The sequence below is a fragment of the Nicotiana tabacum genome, chromosome 16, assembly GCF_000715075.1.
Source record: "Nicotiana tabacum cultivar K326 chromosome 16, ASM71507v2, whole genome shotgun sequence".
In the NCBI taxonomy this organism is placed as follows: Eukaryota; Viridiplantae; Streptophyta; class Magnoliopsida; order Solanales; family Solanaceae; genus Nicotiana; species Nicotiana tabacum.
The window spans coordinates 159326685-159350058 of NC_134095.1; the positions used below are offsets into that span (position 1 = coordinate 159326685).

Sequence of the window (23374 nt, forward strand, 5' to 3'; positions counted from 1 at the left end):
AGTAATTGGTCAATCAGAACCACCAGGGCCTGGAAAGCTTCGGGTTAGCAAGGTTAAACAAAAGCACCATGCATCACATTTTACTTTTTACTAGCTAATTTTATTTCCGCATTGTCTTTAAATTTGAAAAGAGCTCGGATATTCAAAACAATTATGAATTCAATCGAAGCATTTTAGTTTATTATATATCTTGCTCTTATTATTTTTTTCTATCATTCACTTTATTTTACACAACATTACTATTACTTGCCTTGACGATGAACCAACGATTGTGACTTGTAACGAGACAACGCAACAAACGGATACGAATTCAGAAGAGGATGATATACCAGAAGAGGTCGTCAAAGGGGTTGAGAATTTTGAAAATATGCCTAAGTCTAACTTGGACGAAACTGAGGTCGTTAATCTGGGAGATGCAGAGAATGTCAAAGAAACGCGCATCAGTGTTCACCTGTCACTATCAGAAAAGAAAGAGTACACGAAATTCCTAAAGGAGTATGAAGACATATTCGCCTGGTCGTATGATGATATGACTGGTCTCAGTACATCCATTGTAGCTCACAAACTGCCAACAGATCTAACATGTCCGCCTGTAAAGCAGAAGCTCACGAAATTCAAACCCGACATGAGTTTGAAAATCAAAGAGGAGGTTACCAAGCAAGTCAAAGCCAAGGCTCTCAGGGTAGTAGAGTATCCGACATGGTTAGCCAACATCGTGCCAGTGCCAAAAAAGGATGGGAAAGTTAGAGTTTGTGTTGACTACTGAGATCTTAATCGGGCCAGTCCCAAAAATGACTTCCCCTTGCCTAACATACACATTCTTATCGACAACTGCGCCAAGCATGAGTTGAAGTCTTTTGTTAATTGTTTCGTTGGGTATCATCAGATATGGATGGATAAGGAAGATGCAGAGAAAACGACTTTCATCACGCCATGAGGAATGTACTGTTACAAAATGATGTCATTCGGTTTGAAGAATGCTGGTGCCACCTACATGAGAGCCATGACTACCATCTTTCATGACATGATACACAAGGATATTGAGGTATATGTGGATGACGTCATCATCAAATCCAAGAAAGCCAGGGATCACATGGAAGACCTAAGAAAGTTCTTCAACAGACTGAGAAGGTACAATCTGAAACTGAATCCCAACAAGTGTGCATTTGGGGTTCCTGCTGGTAAATTATTGGGTTTCATCGTGAGTCGTCGAGGAATAAAATTGGATCCATCAAAGGTCAAAGCTATCCAAGAATTGTCGCTGCCAAAGAACAAGAAGGATGTGATGAGTTTCCTGGGGAGACTCAACTATATCAGCCGGTTCATAGCTCAGTCCACTATCATTTGTGAACCTATCTTCAAAATGTTGAAAAAGGATGTTGCTACCCAGTGGACTGATGATTGTCAGAAAGCCTTTGATAGAATCAAGGACTACCTGTCAACACCACCATTCTTGGTTCCGCCTGAGCCAGGAAGACCCCTATTGCTTTACCTTGCGGTATTGGATGGAGCATTCGGTTGTGTTATGGGACAACATGATGAAACAGGAAGAAAGGAGCAAGCCATCTACTATCTCAGTAAGAAGTTCACACCGTACGAGGCTCGGTATTCTCTTTTAGAACGCACTTGTTGTGCTCTGACTTGGGTCGCGCAGAAGTTGAGGCATTACTTCTGTGCTTACACTACTTATCTCATATCCAGAATGGACCCTCTGAAGTATATCTTCTAGAAACCCATGCCCACTGGCAAGCTCGCCAAGTGGAAAATGCTGCTAAGTGAATTTGACATTGTTTACGTGACCCAGAAAGCAATCAAAGGGCAAGCCTTGGCGGATCATCTCGCCGAGAATTCCGTGGACGGAGAATACGAGCCCCTAAAAACATATTTTCCCGATTAAGAGGTATCTTTCATAGGAGAAGATATTGCAGAATCATATGATAGTTGGAGGTTGTTTTTCGACAGAGCTGCGAATTTCAAAGGAGTTTGCATAGGAGAAGTCCTAGTATCAGAAACCAGCCAGCACTACCCGGTATCCGCCAAGCTCAGGTTTCCTTGCACCAATAATATGGCCGAATATGAAGCCTGCATCTTGGGGCTCAAAATGGCCATTGACATGAATGTTCAGGAGTTACTAGTGATCGGGGATTCAGACTTGCTCATACATTAGGTTCGAGGAGAGTGGATAACCAAGAACTCTAAGATACTTCCCTACTTGCATCACATACAGGAGTTGAGGAAAAGGTTCACAAAGACAGAATTTCAGCACGTCCCCAGAGTCCATAACGAGTTTGCTGATGCATTAGCTACTTTATCATCCATGATCCAGCATCCAGATACAAATTTCATTGATCCCATCCCAGTAAAGATTCATGATCAGCCGGCTTATTTCGCCCACGTTGTGGAAGAAGCGGATGGAAAGCCATGGTTCCATGACATCAAGGAGAACTTGACAATAGGGTAATATCTAGAACTTGCTAACGCTACTCAGAAGTGCACACTTCGTAGGTTATCCATCAAATTCTTTCACAGTGGAGGAATCCTGTACAGGAGGACTCCCGATTTGGGTTTACTAAGGTGTGTCGAAGCAAAAGAAGCATCCAGGCTATTGGACGAAGTACATGCAGAGACCTGCGGGCCGCACATGAATGGTTTTGTCTTAGCAAAGAAGATACTCTGAACAGGGTATTTTTGGATGACTATGGAAACAGACTGTAACTAGTATGCTCGCAAATGCCATCGTTGTCAGATACATGCAGATATGATAAAGGTGCCTCCAAACGAGCTTACTGCAACAAGCTGACCATGGCCATTCGCCGCTTGGGGAATGGATGTTATCGAACCTATCGAGCCTGCCGCATCAAATGGGCACAGGTTCATCTTATTGGCAATTGATTATTTTACCATATGGGTTGAAGCAGCATCATATCGCATTATTTGTCGGTTCGGAGTTCCGGAATCAATCATCACTGATAATGGTTCCAATCTCAACAGCGACTTGATGAAAGCAATGTGTGAAACATTCAAAATCAAACACAAGAACTCTACAGCCTACAGGCCTCAGATGAATGGAGTTGTGGAAGCAGCCAACAAGAATATCAAAAAGATACTAAGGAAGATGGTCAAAAGGCACAAACAATGGCATGAGAAGTTATCATTCACCTTATTGGGATACCGCACCACAATCCGTATATTGACCGGAGCAACTCCCTATATGCTGGTTTATGGTACAGAGGCGGTCATCCCTGCCGAAGTAGAAATTCCCTCCTTAAGGATCATACAAGAAGTAGAGTTGGATGATGCAGAATGGGTAAAAAGTCGCTACGAGTAGTTAGCCCTTATAGATGGGAAAATGATGAATGCAGTTTGCCACGGTCAGTTGTATCAGAACAGAATGTCCAGAGCCTTCAACAAAAGAGTTAAACCAAGGAAGTTTACACCGGGGCAGCTGGTGTTGAAGAAAATATTCCCACATCAAGATGAAGCCAAGGGGAAGTTCTCTCCCAATTGGCAGGGTCCGTACATGGTTCACCGGGTTCTAACTGGAGGAGCCCTTATTCTTGCAGAAATGGATGGAGAAGTCTGGCCAAAGTCGATCAATTCAGATGCAGTAAAATGATATTATGTGTAACCACTTATGATTCCCTCTATGATGTAATTTGAACTACGCCTGACCTGATTCCCGTTTAAGAGGGGATACGTAGGCAGCCCTATGGGTTCGGTCACAATTTAAAAAAAATCCATTTTTCCCCGTTATTGGAACTGGGGCAGAATTTTGAGGAGGACCCTCAAAATTCCGAAGTTGATGTTAGTCCATGCATCGCCATAAGCGCCAACCCAGTAAACTGGGGCAGAAATTTGAGGAGGACCCTCAAAATTCCGAAGATGTTTTTTAGTCATTCGGCACAGCCGTCAGAAATGTCCGCTCAGCAAACTGGGGCAAAATTTTGAGGAGGATCCTCAAAATTTCGGAGCAAAAAAGTTGCAATGTCTAGAACCACGTCGCAGTTGTTGGTTCATCTAAAGAAAACTATTTTTGATTATATACTTACGTTATATTTACTAAATCATGCATAACTATTATCCAGATTGTTGTTGTTTAGCGACGCTACCCCAATGACACACAACGTCAAGAGCCCGGGGAAGACGAACTAACCTTTTCCCCTTACAGAACTAACGATTTTTCTTTGGATGCAGGCACTCAATTCGCAATATAATTAGGTATATTTATGAACTCACACTTTCCCAAGAATGCAACTTCTCAAAACCATCACATGCCCGCAATTGCTATCCGTACACAATCTCCCCAACAGTCATATTGTCGTAATCGGCTATCAGCTAAGAGATCTTACTACTAATCGTCCTTTTACATTTTTGCACTGTATAATGCTACTTTTCTGCCTTCTGAGGTTAAGCTCTACCTCCATCTGCATATCTCTGCATTGCATAAGACTACTTTTCTGCCTTCCGAGGTTAAGCTCTACCTCCATCTGCATATCTTTGCATTGCATAAGGCTACCTTTCTGCCTTCCGAGACTAAGCTCTGTCTCCATCTGCATTTTGCATAAGGCTACCTTTCTGCCTTCCGAGACTAAGCATTATCTCCATCCTGCATTTTGCATAAGGCTACTTGTCTGCCTTCCGAGACTAAGCATTGTCTCCATCCTGCATTTCTCTGCATTGCATAAGGCTACCTTTCTGCCTTCCGAGACTAAGCATTGTCTCCATTCTGCATTTCTCTGCATTGCATAAGGCTACCTTTCTGCCTTCCGAGACTAAGCATTGTCTCCATCCTGCATTTCTCTGCATTGCATAAGGCTACCTTTCTGCCTTCCGAGACTAAGCATTGTCTCCATCCTGCATTTCTCTGCATCTACATAAGACTACTTTTCTGCCTTCCGAGGTTAAGCTATACCTCCATCATCATCTGCATAAGGCTACTTTTCTGTCTTTCGAGACTAAGCTCTGTCTCCATCTGCATTTTGCATAAGGCTACCTTTATGCCTTCTGAGGTTAAGCTCTACCTCCATCTGCATTTTCTGCATTGCATAAGGCTACTTTTCTGCCTTTCGAGACTAAGATCTATCTCCATCCTACATGGCTGAAATATCACCACTTTATTTTCTTGTATCGGCTGAAAGATTGCCACCTTATCTCTCTCGCATGGCTGAAATATCGTCGCCTTTTATTTACGTATTGCATCGGCTGAAATATCGCCAAATCCTACATTTAATGGGCTGAAAGATCGCCACCTTCTGCATTTCATGGGCTGAAAGATCGCCAAATTTTCCAAAGGCGTCATTGTTCGGAGGCACCATTTGCATAGTCCGAGAACACCATGTCATGGCCTGAGGACCCCATTTTATCTTTTGCACATCATTATTCAAAGGCATCATAGTTCGGAGGCATCATCTACATGGCCCGAGAACATCATTTCATGGCCTACGAATTTTTATTTATGCTCTTCATAGCCCGGGACGTCATGGTCCAAGGACGTCATCCTAACCGTCCAAAGACAACATTCATGGTCCGATGGGAACTTGCATCACGTTTAAATTTATGCACAATGTATGTTGGTATTGCTCATTTGCAGGTAAACCGGCTATCAATAGCCGTCTCAGCAGGAGCGATCCCGCTCCAGTTCCCACAGCCTATCAGACTTCAACCACTTTTCTCAACCAAACATCGTGTCCATTCTTTTCAAAATCTCCATCGGCATATCCCGTCAATGGATCGTGAACTACACATGGTCTGATTCCTATAAGACCAGGGATATGTAGGCAGCTCAAGAACCAGAGCTCGGTCAAAAAATTTCAAATCTTTTCTTTCGGTCAAAATTGGCCATCATATCTTTACCCGACAACTCTTTCATCCTTCCCGGGTAAAGAGGGGCAGCTGTTGATACCCAATTTTTCCCTAAGTATTTTTTTTACACTCAAAATACTTTCAAAATAACATATATGTGCATACATAAGCATGCCCAAGTGTTTTGATATTTTTCCCAAATTTTTGAAGACTTTCAAAACCAATTTATCGTCTATTTTAGCAATACAAAATCCATAATTATTCACAAAATCATCATTTTGGTGAATAATTTATTTATTTCTCATATTTACACCAAAATATAATTAAAGTGATTTTTGCATATTTTTACAAATTTATTTGGTATTTAAAAGCTAAATTGCATGTAATTGTAATTATAGCCTATTTTACAATTAACAGCATTTCATAATTATTAAATTATTTCCAGTATTTTTAAATTGATACTTATGCCTTATTAATTAGTTCAGTGCTTTTAATTTGTTTTAAAAAATTATTTTAACTATTTTATATAAAATAAAAAGGGAAAACTGGCTATTTGACATTTAGCCTCATCTCATTGCAATTATAGCCCATTCAGATTTCAATTTTAGCCCTCAATTTACCCAGTCCTAACCCCAATTGGACCGACCCATATTTTCAACCCGGCCCAGCTCCGATTTAATCTGAGTCATTGATCAAATGAGATCAACGGCCTAGATTTGCTTGCCTTAATTAAATCCAATTACCCCCCGACAGACCCTTCATTTCCACGAGATTCTCTCTCTCTATACATCGTCTCTCACTCTCCCTTCTCTCTAGAACCTTCTGGTTCTCTCTTCTTCTCCGATGAACTCACCGCCTCTCCGACCACCTCCAGCCTCACCCCTTTCGACCACCAGTCGCCGTGAAACCTTACCTCATTGATTCCCTCTATCGGTGAGACCCCAGAAGCCACCGCCATACGAGATGGTCACTGAAGGCTTGGTCTGGTTTGTCTTCGTCCTTTCTCTTATGTGTTTTGGTCCGATGGTGCTATGGGCACCATTATTGTTAAGTTGCACAGCTAGGTTTCTCTTATCTTTCACTGGTTTCTTACGAAACCCTAATCTCGACCCAAACCCCTTAAATCTCTATATTTTTAACGATTTTTAACTCACACCTTTATGTTTTACACTACTCTCTACTTGATCTTTACGATTGTTCAAGTTTTAAACGTTTTCATTCCCTTTTTCAAACTAGGGTTTCTGAACCCCTTTTCGAAATCACTTTATCTTTGTGATTTTGAGTACTATATGTTTGTGTTTGTATTATTTGCTAGTTTGTGTGATCTTCTGGATTGTTCTCCGAGTTCTATGCTTTAATTTTTGTTGTTAGGGTTCCAACCTTCTACTGTTTCTGTGATTTTTTGCTTAGGGTTCTCTGATTTTCATGCCTATTATGTTTTATAGGTCTAATTGTTCATCGTTTACTAAATATTCTGTCGATTTGTGTATCTCTTCGAATCCCTGATTTGTATATGTTTTCCTTAGAAGTTTTACACTGATTTTTGAATCACTTCTTTATTTGTGAAATGCTCTCCTTACTTAGTACTGATTCCCTGTGACTTTTAATTTTATCCGTGATTCTTTGAACTAATTTGTATGCACAATATGATGTCCTTATACTTTCCTTACTTGAAATATTCTGTATTCAGTCTTTATCACATGCATCATACTCTTACTACTCCTATTATGGAAATACTAGTCTTGCAAATAATAATTGCCTTATTTGATACAATTTGTACCCGTTTGAACTATGACTCCCTAATTGAAGGGAGTCCGAGGCTTTAATTGATTCTAATAGGTATTATTTCCATAACTATGATCAGTCTATACGTGTTACCTTATTTTCCACTTGTTTTAAAAAACTATAAATAGTCTACCCTCTCTTTGGCATAAGACACGAACAATGACTGTTATGAACTCTCTCTTACACACATAAGCATCTTCACTGCTCTCTCTCTCTTATTTTTTCTACACATTCTCTCACTTCTACTGGTTACCTAGTCGGCTGAAAGCCAAGATTGAGTAGCTTGTTACTTTACTGCTAAATTTCTCTGCTTCTCTTGGTCTGCATACACTCCTGCTCTACTTCCCTGCACACTACTGCTCTATATTATCTTACTCTTGACTAATATGTCTCCTATTTGATTTACAGTTTACAAAACAACATGTTTTTATGTGTATTGCACTTCCTCTTGTTTCTTTTTCTGCTTTTACTTATGGTTCTATTGTTCTCATTGCAATTAGCATGCCTCTGTGTTAATTAATGTGTCTATCTTTCCCTTAATTCAGCATGCCTACTACTTCCTTTATTTGTCTAATGCATGTTCTTCCTTACCCCAATACAATTATTAGCATGTAACCCTGAACCTCTTTGGTAAAAAATGTTGTGACCACCTAAGTTCTGAAATGCTTTTCTCTGATGACTATGTATGTGCAATTGTGCTCTTACATGTGAACTACTTGTTCCCATGCCCCCCTGTCCCCTGTTTGTGTTTGTTTCCCTGAACTATGTGTGACGTTTTGATTCTGAGGTTGTCTCACTCATCTCCTTACAAAAACTGTCATACTCTTCTATTTTTTCAAGAACTGATCCTATATGGATCATGTTTTCTCCTCTCAACTCAATTTCTTTAATAACTCTATCACACACTCTCACTACTTTTAGAGATTAGGTCCTACCCCCTTAGTGTAAGCATTGTTTTGGTTACCTTTTGAGTGCTCACTGAACTTTGATGCATAAGGCTGGTAATTCCACACTGCACTTGTTCAACATTTTAGTAAATTTTTGGGTGCTGGTATTGGCCAGGGGCCCAATGGGGCCCTAGGGAGCTTTGTCGCACCCAGACCATGGCTGTGAAACTCGAAAGAAGTAAGGTTGGAAGATTGGGCCTGGTTGAAGGCTCCATATAGAATAACTTCTTATTTTATTCTTCATTATTGTAATTCAGCTATCTCGGTTTGTAATGACCTGTAAACAATTGATTGGGGTTATAGTGAAATTGGGAGGGGTTATGCATGTTTAGTTTAAATAATGGGTAGAAAACATGCTTATAGGACTTTACTTACTTGTTTGTGCAATAGATATCATGTATAGGACATGCATCTCATATAGTAGTAATCATGTTTTAGACTCTTTACTTTCAGCTTGTTGTCATACTCATTTCGTAATCACGACTAGCTAATAACTAATGAATAACTGTTAAAATAATTGGTGCATTCTCACTGGCATTTAGAGACCATGTTTTAGGACTTTTATGTGCATTAGACACCATGTTACTTAGGGTCTTTATTTTTTGTCCGAGTTGTAATTTGTTGAACGCCTCGCCAATATGTTTAATCTAATAGTACAAGTCTGGTTAATTGTGTTCTTTTAAAACTGGGATTAATATGCATGCTCACCTTTAAGATAAGTAGGCAATACATACGACGCCTAGGCAAGCTTTAAGCCCAATAAAAATCGATTAATCATGTTTTACCAGTTTCAGACTACTCAGCCTCTTTTAACTTTCTGAACTCTGTTGCCTCTCTGAAGTTTGCTCTATTTTTCTACTAAAACTTCCACCCTATTTTGAGATAAACTCAGAATCGTGCATCTGTTCTATCATGTTTTCCACTGTGCTACCTTTTCTGCCCAGAATCGTGTTGCTTTGATTTAAACTATTGTATTTTCAAGTCTTTGCCTTTTCAAACCAAGTTTTAATAGTTCCCTTAGCTTTTTACTTACTCAACTACTGTCACTTATTCCTTTTCTTTAAAACTTTTATCCTTGAGACCTTAAATGTGTTAGAGATGTGCTAATACATGTTTACTTGTGGAGGGATCTGTGAGCCTTTATTTGTCTTTGAATGCTCCCTTATGTGAAGTCCTATTTGTTATGTATGTCGCTTAGCATTTTATCCTTTAAACCTTAGGGTTCAGCCTACTCCTTACCCTGTAGGATTAGTAGTCTCAATGCCTCCGAGACTGATAGGATTGGGGCGGGTAATAGCATGCAATAAGTAACGATACCATTCCACGCTTTAATACCTTAACGGGGTGGGAAGGGTAGGATATGGATATGATGACCGGTGCGCTAATATCACGTGCGACCCCTCTTTTGAGGAGTGATTGCTGGATATTGCATTGAAGTGATCCATATTAATCATAAACCTAGGACCCCCTTCCCTTTATTTTCTTGCATCTCTTCTTGTAAAACTCTTCAAATTACATTTTCATAAATTTCTGCCCTCTCTACTTGTCTTCAAAAGTTTTCAACCTAATTACAATGTTATATGCGAGTCCTTATTTGAGCCTTGAGTATTTACTTGTAAAGTCACAATTGTAACATGGTCGGGACGACACTAGTGGATCTTGAGGGGTGCATAACACCCTCCCCTCGAGATAATTTCTAGCCCTTACCCGAGCTCTGGTTTTCCAACTCAAATATTTCTTAAAGTGTCCTAATGCACTATAATCATTAGGTGGCGACTCTTCAATTTCTAAACCCAATTCTCGAAAGGGAATAGAGTTGTCCTCCCAATGTCGTATACCCAATTTCGACCGATCCCTAGAAAAAGGGGGCGTCGACACATGGTTGGCGAAAAGGTTCTGTTGAAGGTTTCGCCTATGAAGGGTGTTATGAGATTTGGGAAGAAAGATAAATTGAATCCTCGATTAATTGGGCCTTTTAAGGTGCTTCAGAGGATTGGGGAGGTGGCTTATGAGCTTGCTTTCCCAGCTTGTCGAGTGTGCATCCGGTATTTCATGTTTCTATGCTCCGGAAGTATATTGGGGATTCGTCTCATGTTCTGGATTTCAGCACGGTTCAGTTGGATGGTAATTTGACTTATGATGTGGAGCCAACAACTATTTTGGAGCGTCAGGTTCAAAAGTTACGGTCAAAGGATATAGCTTCAGTGAAAGTGCAGTGGAGAGGTCGGTCCGTGGAGGAGGCTGCCTGGGATAAAGAGCGGAAGATGCGGAGATGATATCCTCACCTGTTTGAGGCTTCAAGTATGTTTCTTATCTCGTTCGAGGATGAACGTTTGTTTAAGTTAGGGAGGATGTGACGACCCGGGCAGTCGTCTCATTAGTTACCGCTCCGTTTTCCTCATTTTTGCTTCTTATTGCTTTGTCTATCGGTTTTATATGTGATCGTGTTGAGTGGTTCGGGTTCGGAAAGGATTTAGTAAGGTTTGAGACACTTAGTCTCTTTTAAGGAAGTTTAAGTTGGAAAAGTCAACCTGATGTTGAATTATATGTTAGAGGGCTCGGATGTGAGTCCCGATGGTTCGGTTACTTCTGGAGGTGATTTGGGACTTAGGAGCGTGATTGGAATGAGTTTTGGAGTTCCGTATTAGATTTAGGTTCGGATTGGCGAAATTGGATTTTTGGCGATTTCCGGTTGATAGGTGAGATTTTGATATAGGGGTCGTAATGAAATTCTGATAGTTGCAGTAGTTCCGTTATGTCATTTGGGATGTGTGTGCAAAATTTCAAGTCATTCGGACGTGGTTTGGTTGGGTTTTTTTTTATCAAAAGCGTAATTTAGAAGATTCTGGAATTCTTAGGCTTGAATCCGATGCGAATTTAGTGTTTTAATGTTGTTTTGAGCGTTCCGAAGGTTGGAACAAGTTTGAATGAGGTTATGGGATATGTTGGCATGTTTGGTTGACATCCCGGGGGCCTCGAGTGAGTTTCAGGTGGTCAATCGAACCATTCCATGATGTTTGGAATTGCAAAAATTGTTGATCAGTGTTGCAGAGAAAATGGCCTTCGCGTTCACGAAAGGTTAGCTGGTGAAGGCTGGAATTTTAGCCTTCGTGTTCGCGAGGAAGGCTACGCGTTCGCGAAAGGCTGAGGGATTGAGTATCGCATTCGCGAGTGAAGCTCCGTGATCGCGTATAGGAACGTGGTAAGCTGGGTTTGAGGTCAAGTTGTTCATCGCGTTCGTGAGTGAAGGGGTGCGTTCGCAAAGAGTTGTCTGAGGAAGCATCGTGTTCGCGATGGGCAGGTCGTGATCGCAAAGAGGAAGTTTTGGTTAAAGTTGGTTTGTGCTTCACAAACGCGAGGCGTTGACCGCGTTCGCGAAGAAGGATATCAGACATGGGCAGAATGTTTAAATAGTCGTCTTGTCCGCGATTTTGGGGTTTATTTTCACCATTGTTGAGCGTTTTGGGAGCTTTTTGAAGAGGATTGAAGAGGGATTCAAGAGGAATTACTTGGAGGTAAGATTCATGAACTTAAAACTCGATTTTAATGTGAAATCTACCTAATTAATCATGAAAATTAAGCCTAAAATGGAATAACTAGGGCTTGAAATTGGAGACCTAGAAATTGGGAGTTGAGAGGTCATTTGTGGTTGTATTTTGATGTTTTTGGTATGTATGAACTCGGGGAGTGATAATAAATCCACTGATGTGAATTTTATCAGAATTCGAGATGTGGTCCCGGGGGTCGGGTTTTGGTAATTTCGGGATTTATATTGTAAATTGATTATTTTTGATTGGGCTTCGTTCCCTTAGCATATTTTGACGTCGTGATTCTGATTTTGGATAGATTCGACGTGAGTGGAGGCCGATTCGAGGGGCAAAGGCATTGCGGGCTAGAGTTTGGACCGGATTGAGGTGAGTAATGATTGTAAATAATGTCCTGAGGATATGAAACCTCGGATTGTACATCGTTGTGCTATATTCAGGTGACGCACATATTAGATGACGAGTGTGGGATCATGCACTATTGGAGATTGTGATTTAGTCCGTCCCGAATAACTGTTTTATCACGTATTTGACTGAAAACTATTTGCTATCATCATGTTTTGGGCCGAATGCCATATTTGGGCCTCGTGCCAACTATTTGAACCCTTAGGGGATTTTTATTGATATTTCCTCACTGTTTTGACTTTGTACTTGAACTCAGTCATGCTATATTCTACTGTTTTTCATAACTCATTCATGTTTACTGTTGCCCGAGTGGTTGTGAGATTCTGACTGAGCAAGGCCGAGGGCCTATGTTTTGAGGAAACACTGATTATGATTATGAGGCTGAGGGTCTGAGATTTATACGCCACGAGATGTCTTGTTGATATGAGGTCGAGGGCCTAGTGATGATGCCACGAGATGGCTTGATATTGCATTTGCGCCGTAAGAGGCCCCTCTAGGAGTCTACATACCCCTAGTGAGCGCGGGTACCCATTGTGATGTGAGAGATAGCCTGAGGGGCTGGTGTTGTTCTATGATCTTGCCCTAGGGGGAAATCTTTTATGTGTTTATCTTTCTTATTGCCTATCATTTATCTGCTTAATTGTTAAAAAGGCATTTCATGAAATTTAAACTGAACTAAATGACTTTACATATCTTCACCGATTTACTGTTTCTACTGGTTTTACTGCTTCATTATAGCCTGTAATGTGCCTTACGTGTTTTCATATCTCTCAGTTGTTTATTTATGATTATTACTCACCGAGTTGGAATACTCACTTTACTTCTTGCATCCCGTGTGCAGATTCAGGCATTGTTGATCCTGCTAGCACGAGTTGAGAGCTCCCGGCAGACTTCGGAGTCCACGAGGTAGCTGCTTGGCGTCCACAGTCCCGTGTTTCTCCCCCTTTATCTCATTTCTATCTCTTTATCAGTTATTCTGTAATAGTTTAGTAGGCATTTCAGATTTGTAGCGGATTGATAGATGCTCATGACTAGTGACACCCCGGTATCGAGCTGTGTTGGGTTGTATTCCGCAAATTGTTTTGCATTGTCACTGCTTACTTTTGGATTTATATCATGTTTAAGAATAAATGCTTATTGTTTAATTACTTAAAACTGAATCGGAAATGTGTCGGCTGGCCTTGTCTTCATAAGAGGCGCCATCACGACCGGGTCCGGATTTAGGGTGGTGACATATATATACACATATAAGCCATGTATATAGTATATATATATATATATATATATATATATGCTATATAATTTACAAGAAAATGCCTTAGATAAAAAATTTAAACAAATAAATAGGCCCACATATATATATATAAGCAATGTATAAAGTATATATATATTAATAGATATAGATATAGTATATATAATATATATAAGCTATATAATTTACAAGAAATTACCTTAGGTAAAAAAAATAAAAAAAAAATAAGGCCCATTTAGGCCCGTTGGGCCCAGGCCCGACCCACATAGCCTGAGACAATTACTACACGGTCCCGGGCTGGTTATACCCAAAAGCCCATGAAGTCCGGGTCCGTTTGAGCCCGACCCACGAAGACCGGGTCCGTTTGAGCTTGGCCCACGAAGCCCCTTTGGGATCGGGCTTGGACCGGATGCCAGCCTTAGTCTAAGGGGAGGATTCTCGATACTTAAAGGTAGGGGTGACAATGGATACTTAAAAACGGACTAAACAGATTAAAATGTACCGTACCAAACCAATTTTTAGTTTTTTTAAAAAAAATAAAATTGTAGGTTTTTATATAAATATATAATTGTACCGATAATTACAATAGGTTTTTTATTTTATAAAAAAAACCAAAAAAAAAACCGAACCGTACCGAATAAATTTACATGTAAAAAAATATTTATATATTAAATTTAAAAATAATAAAATATTAAATTTTCTTGGGTTTTGGAATTATGAAAACAATTACAAGCCAACAAGTAATAAACGCAAAATCACAATTCTCAAACCTATTATGCTCCTCCCATCGAAAATAAATTATTTCCAGCATATTCACTAGCAAGTCACAAGGCATTATAGCGATTATGAGTAGCAAACTACAATGTATTGATTATATTTCCTTTCGTATGGTTTAAATTTATCTTTTTGAATATTTAATATTCTATAGACTTTATTCTTGAGTCACAGTCCTAGTTTGGTTAATATCTTTCCACTCGTGTGATTTATATTTTCTTTATATTAATTTGTTTAGTTTCTTTGTAGAGTAGCTGATGGATCTATACTCTAGCCATCTTTCATATTTTCTTAATTCATCGCCCTTTATAAAGTAAAAATATCTAGAGAGTTCTGCTAAGTCCTATAAAAGTATGTATGCTATTGCATTCTACTTCTATTAGTGACTTTTGCATGAAATTTTAAAAAAATACCGTAAATTAACCGAACCGTACCGATACCGCAGAGAAACCGATATAATTGAGATGGCTTCGAAAAGTCTAATTTTGGTTATACATAATGAATAACCGAAAAATTGATATGGTACAAAATAACCGGTCGAACCGAACCAAACCATTGACACCCCTACTTAATGGGACTGGGTAAGGAGGCCGTATTGGTAAGATCAGTGCTTTAAGAGGTATTTTCGGGGTAAGCCATAGGGAGGGACGCACTAAAAATGCCTCGAGGCAATAGTGTGAGGCGTACGCCCGAGCGTTTGAGGTTTATTTGTTGAATACATCCTTCATATAATACCTGTCAGCTTGTAATTGCTCAAAAATTTTAAAAATGAACTGAAATATATTAAATTTAAAAGTCAGAGCTTTTTTTATTGACTGAAGCCCTAGTTTATGATCTTTTTCAATTCTTTATCTTGTTCGCTAGCCTGCTAATGTCTCCCAAAAGCAACAAATATTCAAAAATAAAATTATCACTACGAGAATTGAGAAAATGTTATTCTTTTTTCATGTAGTGTTTCTTAATTAATTTCTGACGATTATCTATAATTATTTAGAAGGTTTAAATGTTAAGGTTATTTACATATAATTCAAATAACTCAGATATTTAACATAGTTAATATCAAATATCAAAATGGAGTAAAAAAAATTCACTAGCTATAGAATTTTTTTATATTTTTAGATAGTCAACTAAAATGAGTTTTGAATTATGAATAATATTTTCAATTACATTATTATAAAAATATTTATTATTGAAAAATAATGTTTTAGAAACTGAAATTTTAAGAAAGAAATATTTTTTAAGAGATAACAACACACCAAATAAGAGTTGAAATAGTAGTAAAAGAGTTGAGTCTTATCCAAAGAGTCATTCATTGTCTCAACATCTGATTGTTTTGCCATAAATATGAGTTATTATTTTGCTTCCTGACTATTTTTAGGATCCAATGACACCGACAATAATGATATCAAAAAAGAAAAATAGATGAAATGGTTAATTTTTTTTTCCAATGTAATTGATATCCAATGATTATCTATATTTACTGAAAAAATGTAAATTTTAAGATTATTTATATACAATCCAAATAACTTAAATATTTAACATGATTAGTGTCCGTGCATCCGTGCGAGTACTAATACTAGTGGTCAAAAAGGGGAAAAATCCTGATCGTAACATGACCTAGCTCTTTTGTTTAACTTTTGAGGAATGTTGTTACTTTATTTATGTGGGAATATGGACACCACATAATTTTTTTAAAAAACATTGTTGAAATGAGACAAAAGATTGAAATTAAATCGCAAAGATGCTGGTTCCCATTTGGTACTTTATAAAGTTCCTCTTTCTTACTCATTGCTGATGTCTTTCGGTGCATGCAATTTCAATGGCTCATGTGAAGCCTTCAAATTAATGCTATTTTTAGTTCGTAAGCATGCCGGATGTAGCCTTTTAGCTATAGATTTAAATGAATTTATAACTTTTGATGTAGAATACGGATTTATATGTAAAAACTTATTAAAATATTGATACATATTACTCCATTAAATTAAACCCATAATATTAACAATACAATAGGTTCAATAACATATATTTGACAAATAAAATTCAAGTTTATTTTGACAAAATTTATGGTCAAATGGATCCTAAATTTAAATTCGAAATACGTTTGAGTGCCCTTAGGACTTGCTCGATATTCGTTTTGCAAAAAAGACAAGAAAAGAGCCAACGTGAAATGATCATTGCACCATAAAAAAAGAAGTTAAAATCAAATAAAGGTAGGATTGGAAACGAGGTGTTTTTTTTAAATGAATGTGGGATGCATAAACTGATAATGCTGATTTTTTCAAAAATTCTAAGTAATTTTTATGTCCAGACGCCTACTAAAACCAAGTTAACTTTTCTCGACGTTACATGTGACAATATTGTTTTATTTAGTCGGGGTAACATAAATGACTCAATTTTTTTTTTCTTCTATTCTGACTAGGCGTAACTGTTGTTATTGTTCTTGTTCAATCTTTAATTGAAAAAAATGCTAGTCAATTTTAAAGATAAATGTAAATTTTCAGTTTCAAGTTTGCTACCGTCAGAACCAGCAGATATGATATGCTCCAGTCTTGGTGCATTTTGGTCAAAGTTTATCCTATCATTTTTTTCTTTCTAAGATGCATGTATAAAGTGACAGCTATTTTGGGCCTAAAATAGGGTGTTATTGGACAAGGTTTGTTATCACTTGAAAAGTGGATAGGAACACAATGGTAACACAAGGTAAAAAGTCAAAAGTGTTACCCATGGAGCTAGCGAGAAGTAACACTTGTTACAAAATATTTTGCCCATAAGGCAAGCGAGATCAACACTTATTAAACTTAAAGTTCTGCCCATGGGGCAAACGACGTTAAAAAAAACAATAGTGACACCGGAGTGTCCTATTTGTGAAAATCACCCTTTCAGAAATGTGTTTTGATGAGAATTTTCTTGAAGAAATTCAAAAATAGCCAGATTTACAAGTGGTCATTCAAAAATAGTCACAATTTCAAAAGTAATCGAAATTTAGTCACTTTTCATGTAAAGATAAATCTGAACGAAAACACTGTTCAAAATTCAAAAAAATACTCCAGCATAATATGTTGGAGTTCCAGTATAATATATCGGTCCAGCATAATATACTGGAGTTTGGAGCACCGGTGCTCCAGTCCTAGTATATTATACTGGAGCCAGCAAAGTATACCGGTTCAGCAAATATGCTGGAAGTTCATACACAGGTGCACCGAACTCCAGTATGTTATGCTGGACCGGTCTCTGTTACAACAAAATTGTGGCTATTTTTCATTGACTTGGTAAACGCTGACTATTTTTGAATGATCAGTCCGAAAACTGATTAGACCATGCTATTTTTATTATTCAAATGGAAAGCCCAATAACTAACATATTCCTTCTTTAAAAGATATGGAAAGGAAAAACTCATTCGAACTTGGAAAAAAACAATAGTTTCTGAATCCCTTTATCCAATTAACCTTTTAAACACTGATGTTGATTCCAACAGAGCAGGAATGATGATGTTCTAAACAATTGTTTTTAAAACAAAGATATATAGTAAAAAGTGAAGAAAACAAAATGGGCATTTGGTCTAGTGGTATGATTCTCGCTTAGGGTGCGAGAGGTCCCGAGTTCAATTCTCGGAATGCCCCAATTCGTACATTTATTTTTCGCTACCATCCGCATTAGTACATTTCCAACCAGAATTAGTGACACTGTTTACTTCGCTACCATCCGCATATCGTCGGATCCTTTCAAGTTCAATCGCATAAAACAAACAAAACAAGTAGAATTCCTATAGCATTAAGAAAAAAAATATTTTCTGACCCAAAAAAGAAGAAAAATAAATTCAATCCATTTATTGAAATTTGGAGTTATCAAAAACTTCGGAATGGCCAAAAAGAAGAGAACTTTTGCACCTGCATAAAAATTTCACATGTAGTGTTTCCCTTTTAATTATTTTTTGTACGCAATCTGTGTGCGCAAAACTGAAAACGGTCCATATGGAAATTCTGTGATAGCTAAAAAAAATCCCACAAAAGAAAGGAAAAAAAAACTAGTAGTACCAGTTACCTTGACAGTACCAGAGCATGGATAAGGAGTTCCAAACCTTTTACAACTTTCACTTCTTCATGACAGATTCGACACAAAGACATGGCAATAAACTTCAGACCCGTTAGTCTGCAGTTCATTTGTATCAGTTCATACTTCAGACCCATGAAATGAAGTTTACGCTGCTACAGGTGAACTTCAGACCTCGAGGTCTAGGTCTGAAGTTAGAATTGCAACAAGCAAATTGTCAAACCCTGAGAATGGATTGTCCAAGTGTGAGAGCTAGTTTTATGACAGAAGCGACGAAGCTGTATAAACACATATCTTTTACTCAAATTAATCTGCTATAGGAGCTATAACAGTAATAGCCATCAATGTTGGAATTATGAGTGAATCAATAGAAAAAACTGCTTATAAAAAGGTTAAACACAATATGAGAGAAAGAAGATCAATTAATTAAATCTTTCGGAAGCAACAGAACCATGTATATATTCATATAAAACTCAGGTAATCGAACAGATTCACGTGCAACAAACAAATTAAAGAGAGCATCAATGACATTACTTTTATAGCTCTGACAGTAGGCTACTTGAATGGTGCTTAGACGGAGCAAACTTCAGACCCTCGTATCTGAAGATTATTTTCCAGTAGCACTACTTCAGACACTCGGCTCTAAAGTTCCCTCGCAGTATTACAAACTTCAGACATAGCAGTGCAACTTCAGGCTGAGGTCTGAAGTTCACTTGCAGCAAGTACAAACTTCAGACACTCGCAGCTGAAGTTCACTTGCAGCAGGTACAAACTTCATGTTGAGTTTTTGTTTAAGATGAAATAGTCTTAAAATTAGAGTGAATGGGAAATGGGATTTGAATTTGGATTTGGTCAAATGATTGATCGATTGATTAATTTTTTGGACCAAATTTATTTGTTAATAGTGAATATTAATGTGATATAATCCGTGTTTGTAACGGATGTTTTCCAATCCGTGTATTGTGTTGCAACACTAAGCAATAAGCAGCCTAGTGCACCTCCCACAATGGTGCAAGTGCTCCTCCCACCAAGCAAGTGTACATTCCACCATGTAAGTGCTTCCTCCATGATAGCCTAGTGCTTGTTGCACCATGGAGGGGGCGAATTTCTCTCAAATAACTGCTATAAATAGAGCATAAGTTGGAGAGAAAGAAGAACACATCGGAAAAAACACTCAAAACACTCTGTATACACTTAATATACACTCTGTATACACTGGATATACACTCTGTATACACTGGAAAAACGAATTGCAATCTGATATTCTCTTCAGTAAGAATTCAACATTGGCTATACTTTGCATTCCTTCCTATCAGAATTTCCATTCGACTTCTGAGTTGTCCTCCTTATTCTGCATTGTTTTTAACTACAAACAAAGCATCCATAAGTGTGATTTGCTGCCGAACTTTGTGTTCGCTGAAACACTGGGGTTTGAAGTACCGCTACACCAGTGTGTAATTCGTTCTATCCTGGGAGGAAATAATCTATAACCTTGGGTACTAGGAGGGGATTAAATTCCTTAAGGAAACACTGTGAATTCAGTGGGCTCGAATTAATTTCTGTTTTTATTTAAATTTACGTTTATAAGATAACGTTTTATTTTTTCCAGAATTATTATTTACAAATACAGGAGGAACAACAAGCTTAAGGAATTTAATAACTTTTATTTCTGTATTTGTTTTATTCTTAATATTCTGGAAACTAAAAACCTTTGTGGTTTTTGTGTACTCCCATTTGGAGAGTAAAGCCTTCGTGGCGGTTTGTTGGAAATTAAAATCTACGTGATTTTTTTTCCCTCCAAATTTAAAACGTTTTCTAAACGTTTGTTTGTGTCATTTTTAACAAGAAAAAAATGGCAAATGAAAGCGGAAACCAAGTTGTTCCGATGGTGACTGCCAACGCATCGACAAGCCGAACACCGGCGTTGGCACCGGCAGAGATACCCGAAAAATTTTCCGGGATGGATTTTAAGCGCTGGCAGCAAATGATGTTCTTCTACTTGACTACGTTATGTCTACAGAAGTTCATCAAGGAAGATGTTCCTGATCTTCCAGATGAAACTCCAGAGAATGAAAACTTTCTCGTGATTGAGGCGTGGAAGCATTCTGACTTCTTATGCAGGAATTATATTCTTAGCGGACTGGAGGATAATCTGTATAATGTATACAGTGGCGTGGAGACGTCAAAAAAATTGTGGAATGCACTTGAAAAGAAGTACAAAACTGAAGATGCCGGGATGAAGAAATTCGTCGCCGCAAAATTTTTGGACTACAAAATGGTAGATAGCAAGTCTGTTATTACCCAAGTCCAGGAATTGCAAGTGATTATTCATGATCTACTTGCTGAAGGTATGTTTCAAATAAATACTGATATTGAAAGTAAATTTTTTAGTAATTTTACTAATGGAATTTTCATTGAAGGTCTTGTCATCAATGAAGCATTCCAAGTAACAACAATAATTGAGAAGTTGCCTCCATTGTGGAAGGACTTCAAAAATTATTTGAAACACAAACGAAAGGAGATGTCCCTTGAAGATCTCATTGTTCGATTGAGAATCGAAGAGGACAATAAAGCTGCTGAAAGGAGAGGCCGTGGAAATTCAACAATAATGGGAGCAAATATTGTTGAAGATAACAAAAAGAGAAAGAAGGCTTCTGGTCCGAAATACAACCCAAGCAAGAAGCGGTTCAGTGGAAACTGCTACAACTGTGGGAAAATCGGACACAAATCTACGGAGTGTCGTGCTCGGAGGAAAGACAAGCAAAGAGGTCAAGCAAACATGGTAGAAAAGCATGATGATGTTGATGACTTGTGCGTCATGCTTTCTGAATGCAACCTGGTAGGAAACCCAAAGGAGTGGTGGATTGATTCTGGAGCCACTCGCCATATTTTTGCTGTGAGGGAAGCATTTTCTACATATGCTTCTGCTGGACCCGAAGAGACGCTCTCTATGGGAAATGCTGCTACAGCAAAAATTGAAGGATACGGTAAGATATTTCTCAAGATGACTTCTGGCAAGGTCATGACTTTGAACAACGTCCTTCATGTTCCCGAGATTAGGAAGAACTTAGTCTCTACTGGACTTCTTGTAAAACACGGTTTCAAGTGCGTTTTTGTATTTGACAAGGTAGTGATTAGTAAGAATTAAATGTTTGTAGGAAAAGATTACCTTACTGAGGGCTTTTTCAAGCTGAATGTAATAGTTGTTGAAACTAATAATAAAACTTCAGCTTCTTCTTACTTACTTGAGTCAAATGATTTATGGCATGTACGTTTGGGTCATGTCAATTATAAAACCTTGCGAAAAATGATTAACTTGGAAGTGTTGACTAAGTTTGAATGCGAAAAATCAAAATGTCAAATATGTGTAGAATCTAAGTATGTTAAACATCCTTATAAGTCGGTTGAAAGGAATTCAAATCCTTTAGACATAATTCACACAGATATTTGTGACATGAAGTCAATACCATCTCGCGGTGGAAAGAAGTATTTCATAACTTTTATTGATGATAGTACTCGATATTGCTATGTTTACTTACTTAATAGTAAAGATGAAGCAATAGACGCATTCAAGCAATACAAAAATGAAGTTGAAACACAACTTAACAAGAAAATCAAAATGATAAGAAGTGATAGGGGTGGTGAATATGAATCTCCTTTTGAACAAATATGTTTAGAATATGGAATTATTCATCAAACAACAGCCCCTTACACGCCCCAATCCAATAGGATTGCGGAAAGAAAGAATCGTTCATTAAAGGAGATGATGAACGCATTGTTGATAAGTTCTGGTTTGCCACAGAACTTGTGGGGGGGAAGCAGTTCTTACGGCCAGCCGAATACTAAATCGAGTACCCCATAGCAAAACACAATCCATTCCATATGAAAAATGGAAAGGAAGAAAGCCCAACTTGAATTATTTTAAAGTGTGGGGGTGTTTGGCAAAAGTGCAAGTTCCTAAACCTAAAAGGGTAAAAATAGGACCGAAAACAGTTGATTGTGTTTTCATAGGATACGAGACTAATAGTAAAACATATCGATTTCTGGTTCATAAATCAGAAAATCCCAACATTCATAATAATACGGTTATAAAATCAGATAATGTTGATTTCTTTGAATATATATATCCATATAAAAAGGAATGTGAGTCGATTGGTGAAGGATCTAAACGACCTCGGGAAGAAACAAAAGAAAGTACATTTAATCAGGGGGATCCAAGACGTAGTAAACGTCAAAGAACGTCTACTTCGTTTGGACCAGATTTTGTGACTTTCTTATTGGAAAATGAGCCTCGAACATTTAAAGAGGCTATGTCTTCTTCAGAATCATTATTCTGGAAAGAGGCAGTCAATAGTGAAATAGAATCCATATTGAACAACCATACATGGGAATTGGTTGATCTTCCTCCTGGAAATAAACTTTTTGGTTCTAAATGGATTTTTAAGAGAAAAATGAAAGATGATGGCACTATTGATAAATTTAAGGCAAGACTTGTTGTCAAAGGGTATAGACAACGAGAAGGTCTTGACTACTTTGATACATACTCCCCAGTTACAAGGATTACGTCCATACGGATGTTAGTAGCATTAGCTGCAGTGTATGGTCTTGAAATTCATCAAATGTATGTTAAAACGGCCTTTTTAAATGGAGAGTTGGAGGAAGAAATTTACATGGAACAACATGAAGGTTTTGTGGTTCCAGGTAAAGAAAATAAGGTATGTAGACTTGTTAAGTCCCTTTACGGACTAAAACAAGCACCCAAACAATGGCATGCGAAATTTGACCAAACAATGTTGTCAAATGGTTTTAAGATA

General features: G+C 38.0%; 1 non-coding gene across 1 annotated transcript; it reads left to right on the forward strand.

Annotated features, from left to right (window-relative positions):
* The first annotated feature begins 18058 nt into the window (after window positions 1-18058).
* Window positions 18059-18130, forward strand: TRNAP-AGG (transfer RNA proline (anticodon AGG)). Its single transcript has one exon. It is a non-coding gene; the product is annotated as a tRNA-Pro (tRNA).
* Window positions 18131-23374: the final 5244 nt, after the last annotated feature.